The sequence below is a fragment of the Lutra lutra genome, chromosome 2 (assembly GCF_902655055.1).
Source record: "Lutra lutra chromosome 2, mLutLut1.2, whole genome shotgun sequence".
Lineage (NCBI taxonomy): Eukaryota > Metazoa > Chordata > Mammalia > Carnivora > Mustelidae > Lutra > Lutra lutra.
In genome coordinates, this window is record NC_062279.1 from 73,134,970 (window position 1) to 73,140,969 (window position 6,000).

The window sequence follows — 6,000 nt, forward strand, 5'->3', positions numbered from 1 at the left end:
CTCATCCAGGCTTTTTTGTTCCATTTAGAGAACTTAAGCAAAGTAGATTTAGCATAATTCTTAAGGGCACTAGGATTTTTGAAATGGTAAGTGAGCATTGGTTTCAACTTAAAGTCACCAGCTGTAGTATTAGTTCCTAACAAGAAAGTCAGCCTGTTCTTTGAAGTTTTGAAGCCAGGCATTGACTTCTCTTACCTAGCTAGAAAAGTCCTAGATGGCATCTTTTTCCAATAGAAGGCTCTTTCGTGTACATTGAAAATGCACCGTTTAGTTTAGCCATGTTCATTATTTATCAGATCTACATCTTCTGAATAACTTGCTGCAGATTCTACATCAGCACTTCCTGTTTCACTTTGTATTTTCTGTTATGGAAACAACTTCTTTCCTTAAATGTCATGAAGCAACCTCTGCTAGCTTCTAGCTTTCCTTCTGTGGCTTCTTCACAATCTCTCAGCCTTCATGAAATTGAAGAGAGTTATGGCCTTACTCTGGATTAGGCTTTGGCTTAAGGGAATGTTGTGGTTGTTTAAACTTCTATCCAGACCTCTCAAACTTTCTCCAAGTCAGCAATAGGGCTGTTTTGTTTCCTTATTCATGTATGCACTGGAGTAACACTTTTGATTTCCTTCAAGAATTTTTCCTTTGCAATCACAAGTTGGCTGACTGTTTTGGCACAAAAGGCCTAGCACTCAGCCTGTCTTGGGTTTTCCATGCCTTCCTCACTAAACTTAGTAATTTCTAGCTTTTGATTTAAAGTGAGAGATATGTGGGGCACCTGGATGGCTCAGTTGGTTAAACATCCGACTTTTGATTTCAGCTTAGGTCATGATCTCAGGGTTATGAGATTGAGTCCCATGTCTGGCTCTGTGCTTGGCAGCTCTGTGGTGGGTGCAGAGACTGATTGGAATTCTTTCTCTCCCTCTCCCTCTGCCTTTCCTACCACATGCCCCCTCCCCATGTGTTCTTTCAAAAATAAATAAATACATACATACATAAATACATACATAAATATGTAAAATAAAGTGTGAAATCTATGAATCTTCCTTTCATTAGAATACTTGAGGTAATTATAGGGCTATTAATTCACCTAATATTAATATTGTTGTGTCTCAGGGACTAGGGGGGAAAGAGATATGGGGGGAACAGCTGGTTGATGAAGCAGTCAGAACACACACATTTATTCATTGAGCTCATTAAGCTTACTGTCACATGGTTGTGGTTTGTGGTACCCCAAAATAATTACTATGACAACATCAAAGATCACTGATCACTGATCACCATAACAAATACAATAATAATGAAAAAGTCCCAAAATGTGATATAGAGACATAAACTGAAAAAATGCTGTTGGAAAATGGTGCAGATAGACTTTTTCAATGCAGGGTTGCCACAAAACTTTCATTTATAAAAAACACAATATCTGCAAAGCACAATAAAGCAAAGCATAATAAAATGAAGCATGCCTGCAATGTTTTTTTTTTAAACATGCAGAAAAATGCACACACCATAATAGTCCAGCTTAATGAATTTTTGGTGATCACATTTGTGTAAACATCAGCTGTAAACACATTACCCAAAGCACTGCAACTACCCGAAAGCAAAATCAGGTAACTGTTATCTTGACTTGTTACACCATAGGTAAGATCTACCTGTTTTTTGTTTGTTTGTTTGTTTACTTTCTGCAAATGGAATCACATAATACTCATTGTTGTGTATTTGGTCCTTTTGTTTAACTCATCCTTTGTGAAATTACACATGTTATGGCTTGCTACACATGTTATGGCATGTCATAGTATCTCAATTTTTGTTATTTTATAATATCCATTGTATGGATATATTATAATTTATTTATCCATGTTATTCTTTTTTTTTTAAAGATTTTATTTATTTATTTGACAGACAGAGATCACAAGTAGGCAGAGAGGCGGGCGGAGAGAAAGAGGGGAGGAAGTAGGCTCTCTGCTGAGCAGAGAGCCTGATGTGGGGCTCGATCCCAGGACCCTGAGATCATGAGCTGAGCTGAAGGTAGAGGCTTAACCCACTGAGCCACCCAGGCACCCCTATCCATGTTATTCTTGATGAATTTGGGTTGCTTGCATCTTACAGCTTATCAAGTGATTGGGGTTTCAACCTTTTTTCATGTTTTCTTGCACAAACATAAATATTTCTGTTTAGCATATACCTAGGAGTGGATATATTTAACTCCTATGTATCTGAATAAACATATTCAGATATATTTTTAATGATACTGCCAAGTAATTTTTTACAGTGTTTGTACTATTTAACACTATAATCAAGAAGTGAAATTTCTAAAGTATGAACTCCTTCTTATAATGTATGTTACAGGGACACCTGGGTGGCTCAGTTGGTTAAGCCACTGTCTTTGGTTCAGGTCATGATCCCAGGGTCTTGGGATCGAGTCTGGCATCAGGCTCCTTGCTCAATAGGGAGCCTGCTTCTCTCTCTGCTTCTGTCTGCCACTCTGCCTGCTTGTGCTCTCTTTCTGACAAATAAATTAATTAAATCTTTTAAAAAATAAATAACGTTTGTTATACCTGCTACCAGTGTCAATGAACAAACATTAAACTGGCAGTGACTAAACCTGAAGCTTTCACGTGGTGGTATTTATTGAGATTAGCCACTAGATTTTAATTCAATTTAGCAGATCCCTTCTATTCTAGATGGTGCAATTTGTCTTTATTAGATTCAATATGTTTTCTTGAAATGGGTTGGTGTTTCAGCACCACTATCTAAGTACTTGGAGAATGCCTGACCTACTGACATGGCATCCCACATAATATCATCACTTCAAATCAAGAGACCCATTAATGGCAAAGGCACTGTGGCAGTAGGTGTGTGGTCATAAGAATCCTCTGGCTTATCTGGTACTCACCAGAAGTCACCAGAAGTAGCTAAGTAACAGAATGTTGGAATGAATTTTGTATCTACTATAGACTCATCTAAGACATAATTTTAGAGACAATACCCTCTGGGATCAAGTTATGTCCTTCACAATAGGATATTTGCATGCATATGGTATGCATATGCATATGAGTCATCTATAATGCTGTAATGACTGACTGGTCCCACCAACACTTCCTTTGACCTTTTTGTAAAATCTAAATTTCCTGATTCTGTGCACTTAAACTCTGCTAAATTACAGTACTTGATTCTCAGGGGGAAAGCCTTCTTCCAGGAATCATGGTAAAATTTCCACTGGACTTGAAGTTTCAACCACCAGTCACTTGAACTGCTCAAGTCAGTAGACAATGGTGCAAAAGAGGCACTTTAGAGGCTGAGATAATCAACCCTGATAAACATGGGAAGCTAGGGTTGCTTCTTTATTAGGAAAGAGAAGATCCTTGAAACTAAAGAGATCCACTGAGTTATCTTTGGTGTTCTTAGTCTAATGATAATAATATATTGTCTTACTAATTCTGAGACATCTTACTTTCCAATGAGTGTCTAGAGTGGTGTTTTGAGCCTGAAAGATTACTGGTCTTCATGATTTTATTTCCAGTGAAGCTTACCTTCCTCCATGGTGAGACACTGGAGTTACTATTTATTTATTTGTTATTCTGAGCACTGTGGTAGGCTTCCAGGAAAAGAAACTGGATGCCAATACAACTGACTTCTAATGAGTGCTGGAGGTAGGAACAATTTACGGTAAATGTTTTTGAAGAATTTAATGACTAAATACTTGCTATTTTTCTGACTAGTGGCCAAAGCTCTTGGGGGGTGGGGGGAATCTGGGTCAAGAAAATACTCATTTCACAAAAATTTGGGGCTCTAAAACTTTTTATAATTATTATCAACATTATCGTTGTTTTGTAATTGCTCTTATTTATAAGTGGTCAGTTTGTATTTTTGAAAAACATTCGGGAAATTTTGCATATGTGCAGCCATTAGCTGGATTATAGAGTTAATGCCATTTTTATTTTTTCCCACAGAGGAGCTAATAAAGATTGATATATTACATCTAGTTGTAGTGTTTCCATAGTGTTTTTTTTTGTTTTGTTTTATTTTGTTTTTTTATTTGACAGATAGAGATCACAAGTAGGCAAAGAGGCAGGCAGAGAGAGAGGAGGAAGCAGGTTCCCTGCCAAGCAGAGAGCCTGATGCAGGGCGCTATCCCAAGGACCCTAGGATCATGACCAGAGCTGAAGGCAGAAGCTTTAACCCACTGAGCCACCCAGGCACCCCTCCATAGTCTCTTTTGACTAGAACACTCCTCCTTCCTTTAATTGTTCCTGTTATTGTATTTTGTGACATTGGCGCTCTTTGAGTCTGAGCCAGTTATCTTGTAGAATGTCTCCCTTTCAGGATTCAGTTTGATTGATTCCTCATGACTTGGTTCCATTTAAGGTTTTTTTGTTTTGTTTTGTTTTTTTAATTTATTTTTTTCAGTGATACAAAATTCATTGTTTATGCACCACACACCCAGTGCTCCATGCAATATGTACCCTCCTTAACACCCACCATCAGGCTCACCCAATCCCCACCCTCTTCCCCTCCAAAACCTTCAGTTTGTTTCTCAGAGTCCACAGTCTCTCATGGTTTGTCTCCCCCTCTGATTTCCCCCAACTCACTTCCCCACTCTATTTCCCAACGTCCTCCATGCTATTCCTTATGCTCCACAAGTAAGTGAGACCATATGATAATTGTTTCTCTAGGCTTAACTTATGTCACTCAGCATAATCTCTTCCAGTCTCATCCATGTTGATACCAAAGTTGGGTATTCATCCTTTCTGATAGTAACTCTATCAAGATAGAAAGAGTCATATTGATATGAATACATTAAAGTAGGGGATCTTAACATACCACTCTCAGTAATAGATCATCCAAGCAGAAAATCAATAAAGAAATAAGAGCACTGAATGACACACTGGACCCAATGGACCTCATAGTTATATACAGAACATTCCACCCTAAAACAACAGAATACTCATTCTTCTCAAGTGCCATGAACTTTTTACAGAAAAGACCACATACTGGGTCACAAATCAGGGCTCAACCGATACCAAAAGATTGAGATTATTCCCTGCATATTCTCAGACCACACTGCTTTGAAACTGGAACTCAACCACAAGAAAAAGTTTGGAAGGAATTCAAACAGTTGGAATCTAAAGACCACCCTGCTTAAGAATGTTTGGATCAACCAGGAAATCAAAGAAGAACTTAAACAATTCATGGAAACCAATGAGAATAAAGACACTTTGGTCTACCTATGGGATATGGCAAAAGCGGTCCTAAAGGGGAAATACATAGCCATCCAAGCCTTCCTCAAAACAACCGAAAAATCCATTTAAGTTTTTAACAAGAAAACTACACAGGTGGGTTTGAAAGTTATCTTTTCTTATAACCAGAGGAAAAATTTAAATTTTCTCAAATTTAATTGAGCTAACACTTTGAGTTGGTCTATAAAAGAAAACATACTTTTGTATTTTCAACAGAAATCTAAAAAACTGTACCTCTCCCCTGCTTAAAAAAAAAAATGAGGTACAGTTTTAAGACCTTAAGAAGCAATTCAAAGGGATTGAAAGGATATTCAAAAGCAAGTATGACAGAATTATATAAATCTGTATATGTTTTTGATATACCAATACTCCTAATCATCATGGGTCCTTTAATAATTTAAATTACTCTGCTAAATTTGTTTTGGAAAACATCTATGTATATGTTCTTTTTGATCTTATCATAGAGTAGTATGTGGTAAACACAACTTTTATTTTATTATTATTCATATTCCAACACAGAGCTTAATGAATTAAAATTTCTTAAGTTCCTTTTACTTGCTAGAAATCCAATAAGCAATCACTTCTAACACTAAAAACTATAAAATTTTGCAAATGTAAAATTCATATTCAACAGAATTTAATATACAATTATAAATAGGGATTGTGGAAAAATACTTATGTATTTTACATTTTAATATTAGCAAATATCAGATAGTTATAGTATTTAATTTCTATTGGAGTTTATTTAAATTATTAGTGTCAG